The following is a 19,476-nucleotide window of genomic DNA, read 5'->3' as shown; positions in this document are numbered from 1 at the left end:
TAATAAAAAAGGAAGTTACAGCATACATTTCTCTTACGGCTCCAAGAATTTAAATTTATTTTATTGCCTTTGGATAATTATGGCACAGGAAGGGACACAGCTTGGGAAGGTTGTGGGTCAGGTCCTATTATGAAGATACAGTCTCGGCACTTGCCTAGCGGGACTGGGGAAAACCTCCCGCATTCAGGATGGTCGGCAGCAGGATTAGGCTCCACGCACCTCCCCATTGCCCCTCCGAATTTTGCGACAGTATCACTTGGACTACCAGGGCTAGGTAGGACTCCCAGAAGTATTGACATATTTCAATAGATGGTGTCCAAAATGTGTCGACCTTCAAAGAAGTTAAGAAACTGCAGTAAGGTTCAGTTATGCAAATGCTATTCAACCACTCCGGCTTCAGCCAAAGTTGTCTCAATAGCATAAATAAATTGATCTCAATTGAATAAAACCACATTCAGCAAACTATCGTATGACAAAGCTAAGGATAAATATCAATTAAACTTACCTTGTTAAGAAAATACATTTTTCTCTTCTGACAACTCACTGTGTTTTTATTGGGTAACAAAAGAAATATAGTTTTTTTGTATTCCAAAATGTGAAAAGACAAATAACACACATACGCACACACACAGTTACAAAAGTGAAACAATCAGAAGGAAGAAAACTCATATCACAGTTATAACAATTGTAAATACCACACTGGAACTATTCACTCACTATCGCTGTCTACGTCTATGGGACGAATACCTATCATTGTCACACCGAAAGTTTCCACCCCATCACCAGTGTCAGTAAAACTATTATCGCTGTCACTCATATCCGAATCAGTGTCATCTCCAACATTAACGATTATTTCTTCCATCCCTTAATCCAACAAATGATCTCTTCTAAAATATGCTTCCTCAATAGACTTAACTTGATCACATTTGCGTTTCCACTCTTCCTTTGAAATTAACGGAAATTTATCATCTGCCAGCTTCATCACATCATCTAATTTAAAGGCTGTGTTCTTGCTGCAATCCCGTTTTTTGCATCTGCCCAGATTAATTCTATTGGATTTAATTCTGGATGATAAGTCGGTAAACGGAGAACTGTTTGCCCGCGTTCAAATAGAATAGTATATATTTTGTAGGTGCGATGGACTGGTTTATTTGCTTTGATTATGCGTGCAACTGTGGTTTCAACATTTTTCACTGAAAGGAATGCCTTTTTCAGTAAGCCAGGATCCATTGTCTTTTGAGTTGAATTGGAATTGGGAGGAGAATTGTTTTTTTATTATGGTATGGAGTGTTATCAATGATGACCACACTTCGAGGGGGTAATTTGGAAATTAATTTTTCTTTCAACCACTTTTCATAATTTTGATAATACATATCATGATGGTAATCTCCAGTTTTCTGGGCGCATTTAACTGGATTTAACTGGACACATACGCGTTTGGCATAAAACCTTTTTCGCTACCGGCGTGAATGATTATTATTCTCTTCCTCTACGAAATCGGGGAGAATAATCCATGTAGTGATTCATCGTTTCAGCCATAAAGTGAAGTGTGCGACGCATGTATGTAGGTCTGATCGATGTACATAATAGGGCGAGACATTTCTGTATTTCCTTGTGCTTCGCAGAAAGGAAATTCTTTGTGTCCAGATATTGCTTTGCTCAATGAAAACTTGTCTATTGTTTCTAGTTTTTCCAAATTTAAATCCAAGAGTAAGGGGTATCTTCCTAAGTGTGTTGAGACTGCCATTGAAATTTATGGACTGGGTTAATTTAGAGTGGACTTTTTTAAGGGTTGGCCTTTGCTTTTTTGTTATATAAAAATCATTTACTGTTCGACGCACAACAGATTCATTTAAGACATAGTTCCGCCTTCCTTAATTTCTAGGGCTTTCTTTACGCGGTGTTGTGAATGACGCAGATGCACCCGACTCTATACTTGCCAGTTCATCTTTTATCCGACGTACTGAACTTAGGGACACGCCAGTTGCTGTGGAAACTTTCTCTAAAAGAGAACTTAATTTAATAGCAAGAGCTCCCTGCTCAGCTTCCGTTTTCATGAACTTATATACGTTCGCAACTACCTCACGCGTGTGGCTGGGCAGTTCTTTACCCTTGAGTGTTCTTTCTACTGGTGCCATCACTGTACGTATGGCAACATCGGGCTAAACCGACCTACATGCGACACGGCACGATAAGCACCGTTTCAATGCTTGTAAGAAACTGACCTATACACCCCTTTCTTTCTTATCAGAGACATTAACAATTCTACTGCGCATATTGTATACACTGGTTACGTCTAAATGCATGAGCTGTACGAAACCGTTTACAAATCACGGACATACCTGATCCTATAAGGGACCAGTTTGATGGTGTTTGTGACAGTATGAATTTCATATTCGACAGAAGTAAAAATGAATGTAAATATGCATCACGCGTAAGCGCCTGCGCACTTAATGTTCCGTTTTCGCACAGTGCTAGAATGTAACTCTGGCAAGAGTTTGATAATATCGCTTTGCAGCAAGACTTAACCATTTGGTCAGTGTTGCCAACCAATTGGAAATACAATGTGGTAGATGGTTTATGTACCATTCGATTTATATCCATGAAATATGGCATAAACTTCATTCATCACTACAAAAAATATACTGTGGACGTATTCCTCCTCCAAGGAGACCAGTTTGTAAGTGTTACGAAAAAACTGTAAAATTGAGAAGGTGTAAAGCAGGTTTCGTACTATGAGAAGTTTATGCACCAAGATTGATAGAAACATCACACGTTTTTAAAGCAAAAATACGTTCAATATGACCGTATTCCAAGCATTCTTGGTTGCAAGTGTTACCAACCAACCAATGTTGCAAATGGTTGCGTGACATTGAACTAATATAAAACAAATGTGACAGAAGAAGCATTGGACAATGGAAAACGATGTATGAGAGTGCCCAAGCACCCCAATTTGGCAGTGTGTCCCAATATTCTAAAATATATTTTCTCCAAAGGTTGCCTGATTATTGCATGCATAGGGAGGAACACCATATCTAGCACTGGCTGCACGTGCTCCTTTGGAAGTAAATTTGTCCATGGCCAACTTCATATTTTCTTAATTCCAATGCCACGTATTTTCCCATGGTTTCCAGAAAATGCCACAAACCATTAAAAACGTCAAGTTTACTTACTACTATTTTGTCAATACCACCCGATTCCCTTTTGTCCGATACCAGCCGAAACACTTTTAACACGAATGGCTATCTACCAGCTTGTAACTACACGAAGGCAACTAAACACCTACATTATAATATATACTCCCTAATAAATGCTGTGCTAGCAATAATACATCAATACATTTACTCTGTGAGAAGTTGCAATTACATAAATCTATCTCCGTGCACCTTATCTCTCGTAAAATTACAAATACAAATACAAAAGCACGAGATATACCGTTCATCGGACAAATCCACTATGCCATGGGCTTGGGTAATTCATTTCGATCAACCAGCTGTATGCTTGAGAGGTGCCACCTTAAGCAGAAAATAATGAAAACTGCTTTTGTCCGATACCACCATCTGTCCAATACAAGACGACTTTCCCCTACGTATTATAAAAGAGCCGAATTAGTACTAAATTGAATCAAACAAAACAATAACCAAACGTGGGATGGTAAAGAAAGCGTTTACATAAAATGTCATAACCTACAAGGATATCACATTACAGATTCAATTTTTGATGTTTCGCTACCAAGGAAATAAAAAATTACCTGGAAGGGAAACACTCCACAAGAACATATAAGAATTCGAAATCTTTTTGATATAAGCCCTATTTTATAACGAAAGAAATATCTTCACGATCATTATGATCGTCCAGTCAAAAACATATGAAACCATTCTTTGTATGACAAGACAAGTATAGGACGAAGAAGAAGAGAAAGGAAAAGATTTACCAATAAAATATTTATATAAATACATTTCTCTTGTGGTTTTAGCAAAAACCTTGCAGCGTAATTTACCTGCGTGCATAGGGTCCTCAATTCAGTTAAACTAGAGTCCATGAATACCTGTGACTAACTTTTATTATCTTTTTTCTAAATTCCCAATTCAACGATAACTCTAAATGATGATTACCTTCCTAATCTAAAACCAAATAATATACCAGCAACAAGAAAATATATAACTTCAACGTATCAACAAACGATTCAGGAGCAACAGTTTGAGTCCTATGACTAAAACGAGAATTTTCAGATTGCAGTAATAACACGTTTGGTTATTTTGGTTATATGCCGAAATAACTACATAGAATAAATCTAACAAAATGCAAAAGGAAAATACGTTACCATTAGTTTACGAATTGTACGATTAACTTTCACTCTTTAAATCAGAACCACTACGTCGTCAAAGTGAATTACTAATTGGAGTCGTCAAAACATTCATGTCCGAACAAGTTATTGAAGAACAAAAAAAAGCATTTTCCACTAATAATAAAAGAAAAAGAATACGTTTGAGTTTCGTATACGTTGGCCTAAATAAAATTCCTCCTAGAATACTGAATATTCCTCATTCTCTCTTCACTGCATTTCAACTGTTGTCAATTTAACTCAATTCAAACGAATTCTAAAGGGAAGCAAAACAAGACGTGTCTTCCCATACCTTACTTATCCTCCAAATGAGTTGTAAACGCCCGCTACACGAGGTCCACAATTCAGCCAGCAGATGCGAGGCCAATCAGTAACGACTTAGTCAAGGCCAAGAACACAGCTCACCCGAGCCTTAAAAACCCAACCAAATAATCAATGCGAGCATTTACTGTTATAAGAGATGGAATATAATTTCTTTCTGGAAACATTTACATATTTTTCTTTTATAGAGATCATCGAAAATTCACGTTACAATCTAAAAGAATAAAAAGTAAAAATATTTCACAAAATACCAGATACATAATTGTTTAAATGTGTTACATCTTCACGTGAAATCATACATTCAATGTTATCATTCAAGCATTAAGATTTTATCTGCAGACGTATCTTAAAATAATCTATTATCAGTGTTCCATAATCAGTATAATAGTGAAGAAAGAAGCAGCAGAAGAATCAGAACTTTGCAATACAGCTTAATATTGATGGTACAGTACGAATTAGGAAAAAATGTATGTGAATTTGAGAAAACCTACACGCAAATCTGAACTTGAAAATTTTTTTAAACTAAAGAAGTTAACACATACAGATCAACTTCTTTATAGTGTCACTAATAATTACAAAATTATAACAACGGACCACTTGTTCGAATATTTTGTAGAGAATAAATACAATTTTGATGTTATAAAAAATTTACAAAGATATAATAATACATAGAAGAAGAAAGGCTAGGAGAAATTAATATCTTCTTCATTGGAAATTAATATCTTCTTTCGAATCCCGGATGACTGCATCATAATTAAAGAGATTTAGAAAAAGATTGAAACTTGATAGACGTTTCACGTTAGGCTTACTAGCAATATTTCTATGGATTTTTTCCCTAAAAACACCTTAACATCATCCACTACTGAACTTCATCAAAGAATGAACTTGTCTGGAAAATGTTAAATGGCTAGCTTTGAAATTCATATCTTCATTCAATATTAAACTGTAATGAACAAAATAACAAAATTTTCTACAAGCCTGCAAACAGTAATGAATTGAAGATCATAACTATTGCTGTGCGTTATTTTACTGATATTTCATATTTGATAAATATCCTACGCATAAGAGATTCACAAAAATACATACTTTTTACTTTTTTTAAACAAATTTACATAGTGAAAGTAATACCTGTTCAATAAGCTGTCTTCATAAATTCAGAAATTTTGAAGTTTTATTAGTCCAAAGTACTTTGAGATTTGAACCAAAAGCAGGTTTAAAGGATATGTATCAAGGACAAAATGTTCTAGGTTTACGTTCAGGTCTTCCATATACAATATACAGTATGTATTGAAATGTGTGAAATGTCAATACGTTTAGTCGATAATAGAGTAGTACGAATATTACCTATTCAAAACATGAATCTAGTGAATGACACATATTTAAGTAATGTTATAAAACGTTTTAATCATCCATAATATGTGCCTATAGAAAAATATATTTTGAGCATATACAAATAGACATAAGAGATAATACAGAATCTTCATTGGTATTTAATTTTTGGAACTGATGCGTTAAACTATATTTTCTACCAGTGCGACTACATCAGCAATCATGAATAATCCGAATTTACAATATTATCAAAAACAATCTTGTTATGCAACTGAAAACGTTTGTGTTGGTTCATCTTATCAAGTTGAACATGGAATTGGAATATTATTTGGGCAGATCATGCCATTAGTGGATTACGGTGTTAAAGCAACAGAGAAACAGTTATGGAAATCTAGAGCAAACGTTATTAATCACCCATCGTTGACGAAACGTCAATTAATGAACCTCTTTTTCAAGAATGAGTGAAGCGAGGCCCATATTGCAACCGAAAAATAAAAAATAAACTAAAATGTACATTAGAATTTCGATAACAGCAAAGGAAAACAAGAATTACACATCATTTTATCTTTAACACTTCATCATTACACAGCATCAAGAGGAAGCAGATGTTCAAGAGTAAAAAGAGGAAATATACAAGTTAACAAAGAAAAGTAAGTATTATAAGAAGAGGAAAGCATCGGACGAGATCGTTGATTAAACTATCATCATCATGTTTTTTTATGCCAGTCTTCTGAGTGCGTAAAAAGTTAATTAGAGATTTTTACTACAAAATCAACGCAAACCAATATATTGGAGACTCACGACTTCTTTGTATATAAACGAATCAGTTCACTGTCTGAAACGCACCTAGAGAATTTGTAATATCAAGATCAAATGACGAATACATAGACCTTCCTTTATTTTACCTTTAACACTTCGTCATTACACAGCATCATGAGGAAGCGTTGCCAGTTCCAATTGGAAGTACAGTAATACTTATAGTGAACATTAAAAATTCTCTCCAAACAAACGAGAAACCTTTGTTAGAAACAAATTAAAGAACGTTTTAAAAAGAATAAACGTACTTGCCATCATTATTTTCTACTTGGATATCTGGTAATATACTAATACATAGCAATTTGTTTAGAAAAATAGATTTTACTTCTGTAAATGTTTTTAGTTTTAAAAATAGTTTGTGCTGTTTCTTTTTCCATGAAGTATTAGCTATTTTTATATGGCAATATTTTTGATCAAATGAGTAATTAAATATACATGATAAAATATATTTCATGGAACATACATCAAAAGCATAGTTGCTATCATTGAATTCAAAGAATTAATATTATTTGAAACAAAAAATATTTCAAGTCAATTATAGAATAATAATTGCGAATTCAATTACCTAAAGAGTACTTTTTAGAAATAAAATAATTACGTGAATTTTTATCATTACAAACGATATGATAGATTTTTAAAATAAAAGCCTAAGAAATATCTTATTAATTAATTGTTTTAAAGTTTTTGTTTTCAAATAGAGAAACCTATCATACTTAAGAAAGATTTATGTAATAATGAGTTCAAATTTTCTTTCTTGTATTTTGGAGTAATTGAAGTATAGGATTTAATTGCAATATGTAGCAGCATACAAGGGAAATATGAGTCTGTTTAATTTTCCTAAAATGTAAAGTATTTCTGAAATAATGAACGTTACTTTTAAACAGCATATAAAAATCCTATCATATTTAAATATATTGGGCGAAGATAAAACCAATTACTTTTTATGTAAAACATTTCAAATAAAATATAATTTTTATAAGATGTACAAAATGCACTATGCTGTTTACACTATACCTGATAGATAATTTTTCTTCTTCTTTGGAAAGTTTTATTTTAATTAACACATATCCAACTCATTGATACCCTCCAAAGGTTAAGTAGCTGTCCCTCCGCACCATGTATGTTATTTTTCGTACTGTCAAATATTTATTTCTAAACTGTTTCAATCAATCTGTATTTACACAATAATTTCACTTCAAATTTTAACCATTCAACATGAAGTTTCACAATATCATCCCATTAGCAAGAGATACACTTGGAAAACTGATTATCATACCATTACTCTGCTCATCCGCACAAGTATGATTTCCAACAAGTCCTTTAGACAGAAGACACTGCGGTTGTACGTGATTGTGAAGGAACAACGGAATCCCATCAGTTTTTAACAGCATGTTCAACATACGGTAGAAATTCAACAAAAAGACAATCAGTTGAAGATGAGGATTGTGTTTCAAGGAGCATGAAATATTTCTTTCCTTTCCAACATCTATAATTTATTACTGAATTGTAGTTTTCTGCACCAGTTCGTTATTGATTTCAAGAGGTTTGATAACTTTAATTTTCCCTTCAGATTTAGAATACATCGAATAAAACGTGGCAAATTGCCCCACCTGTCAAGTTTAGTTTCACTAGAAACGCAAGTCCTTTACAAATAGGAACCACTCAATCAAACGTGTTACTGTATAATCCAACAAAAGTTACTTGGTTTTGGTTGCATTAAGCTCATATTCAACATTTATCAAATAATAGTTTTTAATAGTTATATTGAGACACAAGCACTCATAGACATGTTGTTGCAGCAGATTTCAACACAGAATAATGTCATTATATAGACGAAGGTCTACACACGCATGACAAAGGAAAGAGGAGAATGACATAATTAAAAGAAGGAAAATAATGTTTCATCTTCCTTGTACATGTTCCACTAATTTACGACAACACCAACTCGGTAAATGCAAGATTGTGCATGTTACTTCTACATAGATTGATTTTCAATTCTTTGTGTATTAAACACACATTTCCGCTTTATAAATACGATTATAAAGCCCTATTAACTGATTCTAATTTCTCTGTAAACTATCCAGACAATATTATTCTCTCCCCTTCTTCAAATATCACACACGCCTTAATTCTACATGTCGTTGTAATTAATTTGCAATCTACAAAACATCTATATGTAAATCACTCCTGTTTGTAAAAGATGTCAATGATATCATATAAAAATTTAAAGCCCATTTTTAATTCGACGCTTGTTCCTTCACGACAGCTGGTAACGGAATTATTTACACTCATTCACATACGCTTTCGTCATAATATGATTCTCTACTTTCATCGCGAGGTAATACTACGTAACATTAAGTCGAGATTACTTAAACCTAATACTTCACATTACGTCATCACGTAACTCCCCTCCCTCTCACTGAACAATCCCTATTTGTTGCCGACAACTGCTGAATCAGCGTTTGATCCGATCACAGAGCGTGGGAACGGATGACTAATGGTATCAAGTTCAAATGTGTATACTGAATTGTGCTACAGAAAAGAACTCTTAACTATTACTTACAGTTTTTACATTTGTATGGGATAAGTGCCAAATCCAAGAGTGATTTTATGTGAAACTTCCGGTTTGGGTAAGTTAAGGCAGAAGACCAAAGCATGTATGGCTATTTTTACAATTTTTGTTCTGTGCATATTAATACTAAATCCTAAACTTGTAGTTTACTTCTAGCGTTTCATGCTTTAGCAGTCTGTAAACCACTTCAATGAAATGTTCTCTTCTCATGCATAATTAATTGGTGAAAAACAGTTTTCTATACACGTGTTACTTTTTGGCTTTCTACTTATCAACGAAAATAGTAATTGTTTATTTTTATTACTGCAGGTTTGAATATCATCGCTATAACTTGATTCCTGATCTCCTTATTGGCTAAGCGGTTAACGCTCTCGCTTTTGACATGGGAGACCCGGTTCGATTCCTGGCGGGAACTCATGTGGATCGGATTTCTAGTTAATCTGATATTCCACTTTCCTATAGCCTCGCTACCGAAGAGGTCGTTAAACACAAAATCAAATTCATTCCTTTATATTTGACTATTTACAGCCAAAGAAGTGTGGAGTTGATCCAGCAATGTGAGATGAGATATGAGATGCCTTGTCTGTCAGCCGGACGGACACATGAGCAGGGAAATATAAAACGGAGTTTTTCTAAACAAATTTCGGAAACAAAGTTTGTTCGCAATTATTTTATTTTCGTCTAATAGATAAAATTTGGTGTTTGTTTTTATCCTCATGTAGATTCAGAAAAACCTAGAATACAGAAAATTTATTTGTGTTAACCAGAAATATTTTGCTCAAACGTGCATACATTAGAGTAAAGGAAAATCCCTGGAAATTCCCTACCCATAACCACAATCGGAGGATAAAACACGTTAGCTCATTTTAGTACGAATTTAGTAGAAATTTTATACTCTCAAAGAAGGAAAGTAAAACTGTTCATATAATTAATTCCTTGGTATATGTAAAAGTGCCACATGGAAACGCCAGTCAGTTAAGAACTTTCTAAAGGATGACTTATTCTCAAGGATGAAAGAATTAAGTGAATAATAAAATCAGAAACTCAAAACTAATAACAGCGTTTTCTTCTTTAATTGATAAACCTACACAGTCGAGTATACACCAGGTACATAAGTTTGGAATTCAATAGGAACAAAATGCTATTGATCCAATTCTGAAATCATCTTTGAGCAGCACTCGTAGCGAGGAAACTCCTTAAAACCACCTGGTTCTTCACATTCTTATAATTTTCAGTAAGTTTAGAATCATGTGCGTATTCTTATTAGAATCGTCTGACTTTTATTAAACCAAGTTTTCTGTATTTACCAAGGTATTATTTTCATCTGATACTAACATTGCAATACGTAGTGGAACAGAATTTGGATATTTCAAACAGGAAGCAACAAGATTGGTTCGGAACACTTAGGTGTTCTTTTCTCTCCAATTATCTGCGAGTGTGTTCCTGACACATATTACTTTCCACATAACTTACTTCAATTAAGACCCTATCTAATAAAGACACATGTTAAAACTGAAAGAAAATATCAATGCACAGTCCGAATTTTTAACAAGATTCATCTCAGTACAAACAAATTAATAACAATGTCATGACTAACGACCAACAGTGAATAACAACTGTCTCCTTCCGCCCTCTCAACACTGCACTGTCACATGCAACTAATTTGGGGTTATATAATAGTAATGTTATGTACAAATGAACTTCTTGTGCTATGTATAAATATATATTTTTCTTTAGGTCACATTCTGTATTACCTCGCACCAAGTTATATAAAACCGTTGAGTATGTCAAATGATAAGGTAATAGCAATTAGAAGAAATTGGAGAATAGGAAATTTGCACAAAGAAATACCTTAACATTTATATATCATTAAGAATATTAATTAACTCAACTAATGTTTAATCTTGATGGCTTGTCTAATTGGTGTAAAATAAGTACACAGAAGCGTCTTTCTCTTATTTCATATGGTTCAGTTTGTTATGTTTGAGTTTCGACTTATGAGTTATGATGCTTTTGATAAGTGAACCTCATTGAACAAGACACTTCGAAAATATCATTAAATGCATATATTTTATATTCAATTGCTTAATAGCACCATAATACAATACAACTAGTGGGATGTTAAGTAAGAGTTGCAGTGGTAGTTGCTGCAACTATTCGAGTTTTAACATTGTTGTCACTCACTCTGAAACTGAAACATCTATTATATTTATTATTTCTGTCGTGATTGACTTATAAAATGTTATGTATAACTTCCCTAAGGATAGCATTTTAAAACATTACTTCATTGACTGTGCAATGTATAATAACTTTTTATTTAATTCTGTGGTAAAATCGAATTCAATGTGTATTACAGGATCACCCTGCTATGAACATGTACACATTCACTCTACGTTTTTCGGTCGTTTCCAGAACGCCATGGAGAATGTTTTGATAAATACAGTTATATATGAGGAACTAACCGGAATTAAATAGTAAGAAACAGTTTCTAACTTTTGAGTAAATCGGGAAACAATGTTTAATGTTTCCATTAAACACACAGGAAAGATTTCTGTATAGTTTTCAAGTACAATTCCAAGCTTAAACTGCTAGGTTTGTGCGTTTAACCCGAGTCCTTCCAATAACTCTATTTCTCTCAAATTGAAGCTCACTATTATCTCTTCCTAAACCGTCCATTTACGTTAATATATTTATTCTACCCATTTTTGTTCTAAGGGTTCCAGTGTATGAACAGCATAAATTGAATTTGATTTAAATTGTACAACCGGTGTTTAATTAAAAAATATTCGTTTCAATATATTGTAACACTGGACGTCGATTTTAAATTTAGAAATTTACAGAAAACGAACTCGCTTATTCTGACTAATTTCCTGTTGCCGAATGCTAAGATGATATCTTTTTACTACATTTTTCTCTAACGCATAGTTGTCAAATTTATTATAATATGGAAGATGTGCTATCTTGAAGATTACCGACCAATGAGCTTTTTGGGTTGAAAAAAGAATCATCTTTGTTTAGACAGTTGCGTCAAGAAAGACACAAATTTGTTGAATCATAGCTATTAAAAAACGTGTCTTCTGTTACTGCATTAGCATTAAAAAGTATATCTGCTCTTTGTGTATTAGTATTTATATAAACAGTGTAGTTTATAATTTCTAATGTAATAGAGATGAAAACAATGTTATCTGCGATTCACCTTTTCCTTTTACGAAATGGGTCCTTTATCTTCACCGAAAAGCTATAGCCCCAACTTCCTTGATATGGAGATTCCAACTTTCTTATATTCTGCTGAAACCGTTCTTCCATTTCGTGACTAACATTTTCAAGTTTGTTTCTAAAGAATATGAGGTGGCAATGAAGAAAATAGAGTTTCAAAAACAAGCAAGATCCCAAAGTTTTACTTGCGACCAGAAGTTTCTGCATCAGAGGCGAGCAATTTTCATCTTCATATTTGCTCAAAAGACTTTTATAACTTTAACAAAGGTATGCCAGGCATTTAATTTCTTGTAGTGTAAACTCTGTTCAAGCAATTAATTATGGATGAATTTGCTAATATCAGGTCCTACGAAAACTTCTTGGTTTAATTTACAATCACTTAGTTTTTGAAAAACGTTTTCTAAAGTGTTTTCACGTTCTTTGAAATTCTTAATCAGACCAAACATAATGTGAAAAGGTAGAAACAGTACATTTGCTGATTCGAACAGAGGGCCATACTTGACACACTTGGTACAAGGCTTAAATGATTCTTGGGAGGGCCACTCTTTTTGTGGGAAAATACCTTTTTCTGTGTTTCTTGAGGCACAAAGACACACACACGAGGAAAAAAAGCAACACACTACCATGCCATAACTTTTTGATCTCAAATTTGCAGATCATGTTCTTTGTAGCTGACAGAATTTAAAATGAGTCCAGATCCTTGTCAGTTTCGTTCATCGAAACAGAGTGTGACACAGGAATACACGGCTGCTTATTTCCATTATAAAGTATTTTTTTTTCAGACTGTGCTTCGATGAATCCATGAATATCCACAAATCGAACGGATAATGTTGACTTTCGAACACATTCTTCACACCGTTGACGTCCGTGCATAAACAAAGTGAAAATTCTATTTGGTAATATTCTGAAAAAGGAATGTCCCTTTTACTGTAAAGATTGTAAGTAGTTTCAGGAGCCGGTAAATTTCAGTCTTTGAGTCGAGAATCTGAAGATTTAGCTTCCTATTTCCAAAGTCGTAAGTCTTTCAGTAAATCGTTTAGTTCTTGTAGGACGAAGTGAAACTCATGTTTTAATTGAAAGAAACTCTCTCTCCGACCTTCATCTACGGATACTTAGTTAGTATCTGCTGGGAATTAAGCGGTGAATTACGAATACCAAATGTTATAGTAGTTAGCACATGCCTAGTTGCTAGTTGCCAGGGGAAAACACTGTGAAAAGAAATGAAAAGACTCAGATAGATTTGAATCAGAGTTGAAGGATATTCGATTTTAGGAATCATATTTATGTAATTTCTCTAGGTGTAATCTGTGATTAGGTAAACACATACATGGATATTAATTAGATCACGGTTTATATTGGGTACTCTTATATGTATATGGAACATACTGGAATGAATATGTGAATGTTAATGAGTGAATTAGTAAGAGTAGTAAGAGCACTTAGCTCTAACAAGTAACATAAAATTTATCTGAATTGGAAGATTGAAAGACAGTTTGCACAGATCAAGTTTGGACAATCAAATATATTTAAAATCTTATTTTCATACATTCGCGCAGTGAAATCAAAGAATTTACGCTTAAACCTGTGAAGACGTCGGCAGTTCCTAATTTTTCTCCTCTGGATATTCGAAATGATCTTACATCAAAAGATTCAAACACGTGCATTTCAACACAAATTCTAGACGAGAGTAAAGTATCTACTTTGTTTACAGTCTTGGGAACATAAGCATATGGGGAATTATGTGATATTTGTTGACCTGAATTACCCTAGAGCAAATCTTATAAAGATATTGTAAAAGCTATGGAAGACCATTATGCTGCAAAAGTGAATATTACTTCAAAGAGGTATAAAATTCATTCTATTAAACAGACGCAATACCAGTCAAAACTATCCTTTGTTCTGGAACTTAGAAAACAATCAGCGTACCGTGACTATAAATCCTGCTTAAAGGTAATTATTGAATACCGTACAATACCTTTAGTTTATGTAGGGTATTCGGGAGATTGGGCTATCCAATCACCTTTCATTAAAAAAGATCATTTTCAATATAGAAATAAATTAAAATAAGTAGTTTCGTCTAATATTTTAGGTAAGAAATTGGAAAAAACCCAATGACCAAGCACCGTAAGGCCTTTGTAGGTGAGGTTACTCTCTTTGATCAAGCCTCGTGAGAAGGGAATGATTGTATGCGATTAGGTGTCTCTCGGTGACCGGGTGTCGTGAGAGAGAAAGGAAACCCAATGACCAAGCGTCGTACGGCTTTTAAGAAAGTATATCTCAATTGACCAAGCGTCGGGTTCCCAATGGTCAGGCGCCTTAGGGCTCCTCGTGGTTTGATTAACCTGGAAAGTTTAATGGTTCTTGAGGCGTGCTTCTGTCGTTTATCCTAAAATGTCGGCTACCTTCAGTGATCTTCACCTTGGCAACGACTCCTCATCGGTACTGTTTTCTGCGTTGTATTTGTTTATCGCAAACACGTTTAGTACACACATGTTTACAGCATGATGTTAAGATATGCGGAACCTTACACCCCCGTGGAGGAAATCTGCACATTGCCTGCAGAATGTACTGGAAATGCACTGTATCACTTGAACACAAAATTAAAGCTAAAAGCACTGCTCACTTGTATAACACTATCACACAAATAAAGTGAAAGTTGAAGCACTCCTCTAGCCTAAGCAGTTTGTCCTCTAGCCTAAGCAGGATCTGTAAAGAGTACCTCATCTCCCTGAAAGAAGAGGGTGTTGAGGCTTTGGTGGTTGTAATTATTAGTTATAATTACGACACTGATTATAACGTCCGTAGCATACTTTGTGAAGTTCGCACATCAAGGGTGCTATAATAAAAATATCCTATATCAGTCTAGTTCTCACTAGTCTTAGTAAATTGATGATAGAATATACTTTTGCAACGATTATAACCGTAAGGATGATGAAAGTAGTCATGCCGGAAGAAAGGTTGTCAATTGAAATTCCTTATTGTCTGAACACTCTGTGTATATAGTCTATTATGTTAGTGGCAATTATATGATTCGCAGCGGAGAAGCAAAAAATGTTGTTGCTGGTTGGGTGAAGTTCATTCCCTCGAGGCGGAAAGGAAAATGCTGGCTTGCAATTTTGTTCATTGAAGGAAGATATACGTATGCAGTCAGTTTGAATGACAGAATGCAATGAGGCGAGGAATTATAAGAGATTAAACAACAAGGGATCTGTTGCAATGTGAATACTAAAGCACGCACTATATTTGGTCACTTCAATAGTATCATCTTGCATATATCGTTTTCCGCTATTCTATGATTTTTCTTTTCTTTTTTCCTTCTGCCGCTGAAACATGAAGAGTTCTCGGCACGTGTCGCTGGTTCGTATCTGCTGGTATCATGTTATTCTTCTTTCGTCTCTTCTCTTCCTTTCTTTTCTTCTTCCTGTTTGTTGCGTTCTTCACTATCCCTGCATGTGTTCTCCATCATAATATGGTTTTATTCAGTCTATACGTATATTCTCCTCTCCTTCCCTGAAATCGTCGGGCATTCGAACTCGCTGGAGATTGCTGTTTAATTTTAAAAGTATAGTTGCCGGCCCGCAATACCTGTCCGACCATTGCGATGATTCACCGCCCCGTTGAAAGGGATAATAAATTAAAACTTTATCTCCATTGTGGAAAGTTTCTTGCTTATAGTTACTGTCAAAATGCTTTTTTTGTCGTGCATGTCCTTTTTGTAAACTTTTACGTACTTCTCTTAGTTTTACAAGTGGTCTCTTTGGCGAATAACTATTGACATGTTTCACTTTTAGTGGGACGAAAAATTTTAAGGAATTCTGTAGAGTTATATTCATGACCTCCACTAATCCTATATCTTGGTGATTAAAAACAAGGCAGATCTTAAATTAAAAATAATATATATATGCTAGTTTTTGAAGTTTCTTCGCTCTGTGCACAGGATGTTTGTCCAAATGAAAAAACGACAGGTGCTGAATTTTAAAATAATTTCTTCCAATAGAAATGGTTCAATTGTATCTGCCGTAATACTATAGACAACTTTCGTCACTATATAACGAGTGCTGGTATCGATGGCAACTAAAACATATTTTGGTTCCTCTTCTTCATGTGGATAAGGTCCTAGGCCGTCAAACATCCATCGCTCTCCTATAAGGCGTGGCGAGTGATGAAGGAGTTCTCCTTGCGGTTTTTTCTGGAGTTCTTTAAGAGTTGACATTCTCTGCAGTTCTTAATTCTAAACGCTAGGTGTGACTTCATGTTTGGCACGTAATTTTTATTGAGGACGGTCCTATATGTCTTCGAAAACCCAAAATGGGGTGATGATTGTTCTTTGGGAAAGGAATCGAACTATAATCCTGCCAAACTTTTCGGGATACACAAAAGAGATTAATGCAAGTTCTGGATGATTTTGTGTACGGTAAAGTAGGTCGCCTTTTAAGCGGAAATACTTAGCGGCTCTCGTAGTAGAATTTTTTGTTGCTTCTTTCCGTTCTAAAACTTTTATTATGTCAGCACACGAGTCATCTGTGTGCTGTTCTTCCCGTAAGTATCCTTGTTGTATTTGAAGGATGGGTTCTTCTTAGGAATTTGAACAGTATGCCTGCATATCCGCTGTGGCTTGGTGTGCATTTGTTGATTATTGTTGCTGTTTTGTTCTAAGCGGTCGACGATGCTTTTTTTCTTCAATATGCAGATGTCAAAATTATAGTTGGCTAAGAAAAGTCTATGGCGTGTGTATTTTTCTCCTCTCTCGGGATGAGTGTTTAGGGAAGTAAGAGATTAGGCGTCTGTAAACAATTTAAATTTACGGTTGAGTAGGAAATATCTGAGTTTGCTTAGAGCATAAATAATAGCGTATAGTTCTTTTTGCTTCACTGAACTTTTTGTTTCAGCTGTTGTAAGGCGACGGCTGCAATACGAAACAACTCTTCTTCGTTAGTTTTGTTATTATAACGAGCTAGTAACTCCCCCCCCCCCCCCCCATTGTCGAGAGCTAGAATCAGTGTACAGTCTTATCTCTAGCTTTTCATCAAAAGGATGGAGAGATGGGGCCTTCAAGAAGTCCTCTTTTAGCTTCTCTAATAATTCGTCGTGTTTTTCATTCCATTTGAATTAGGTAATTTTAGTAAGGAGCTGTTCAAACGGTTCTATCTTGGCCGTGAAATCTTTAATATGACTTCGAAGATCAGAGCAAATACCTATAAAGCTCTGCAGTATTCCTTTGGTAGTTTGTTTCTTAAAAATCTTAATTTTTGCTATTTTCGTGAGATACTGATCTTTTCCACTGATACAAGGAACTCCAATACCGGGAGTTCTTTGTATAGTAAGTGAGTCTTCTTGGGATTAGCTCTAAAGTAGCTTCCTATGTTTTTGGAATAAAAGCTCCAAATGCGAAAGTTGTTGTTTCCACGTATATGAACCAATCACGAGATCATCTTCAAAATTAGTAGTGCGTTCTGGTAAACCATCTAATATCATTTTAATTACAATAGTCAGGGACTGGGAACTCGTAGCACGCCCGATTACGCATCTTAGAAATTTATAACTTTTGCGTGCATGATTCACCTCAAAAATTATGTATTTACTGCATTTTGAATGCAATAAGATTTGAAAATAAGATTGGGAAATGTGAAGCGTAGAAATTAGAGTTTTCCCTTTTAACACTGCTGAGCATCTTCTGTAGATTGAAATGGGATGCTTAAATATTTGGTATAACTATTATATGCTTGTAGATTTTAACTCAAGCCTGAATTGTGAACTGTTTGGCTTTCTGATCGCAATTAGAGGCGAAGAGTAATTACTCGTCGGTGTCTCAGTAATGATTTTGGCATCTAACAATTGTTGTATCTGTTTACCAATCTGGTTCCTTATTCCTAATGGAACAGTTGGGTAACGGTGATGGAATGACGCGTATTTTACGCTTGTATCCCCTAAAATAACCTATATCTTTCCGACTGTATGAAAAAACATCCTTATATTTGTATAGAAAATTACTTACAGCTATTCTCAGGTATTCCGGTAAGTCAGTATTCGTATTGAAACGATCAATGTTAAAAGTTTTAACGGTCTGTTTTAGCCTTTCCTGTATCACTTCTTGAGTTCTAAATTGATATTTTCTATGCGTCATCTATTTTGACAGAAAATTCTTTCATGTCCTCCTCTGTATACGCCACTGGTGTCCCTTTACTTAAAGTTATTATGCGTGATGCAGGGTTTGAAATTAATAACGTTACTCGCTATTCTCATGGCCATTGCCTCAAATCTGTGTTTATCTAATAATGATTGCAATGGAGTAACAATGTAAAATGGTGCATCCTGATTCTTCAGAATTGAAACCGGATAGAGCAAGTGATATTTTGCTGGGATTGTAATTTTATTAACAGTTAATACATTTGTGTTTCTCTGGAAGTAAAAGAACGAGCAGTTGCTTGTGACAATTCTTTCATCTCTCTTTTTTCCTTGGGAAAAGTAGGCTTCCTAGGATTTCTATACAATGTTATAGAATTATGCTGTAGGTCCGTTTGAGAGAAAAGTATATTAAGAATGTTATTTCCAAAAAATCGGACTGATGTCTGCATCAATAAGGCGGGAATAATGTGAAAAAGTAGGGGTGCAATCTTTAAATTAAATTAGAGCTATTTCCTTCAAAGTCAGAACTGTGTTAGCAATTTCGTTGATACGAGTCTGAAATACCATTAATTTTCAACTTTGAGGTACGTCTGGTTTGGACCATAAAATAAGACTGGATCCTTTGCCTATTATTACTGTTAGACTGTTTGAATTTACTCTAATATTGAGTAGTCATGTATTTTTTCCGTCCCTAGTTTGACATGTTCACAGCGATCATTGTAGGTCGCTTGATTGTAATAATTGTCCTCCG

This window comes from Thermobia domestica, chromosome 4 (assembly GCF_964235325.1).
Source record: "Thermobia domestica chromosome 4, izTheDome1.hap1.1, whole genome shotgun sequence".
Lineage (NCBI taxonomy): Eukaryota > Metazoa > Arthropoda > Insecta > Zygentoma > Lepismatidae > Thermobia > Thermobia domestica.
The sequence above is the reverse complement of the archived record's forward strand: the minus strand, read 5'-3'. Positions refer to the sequence as shown.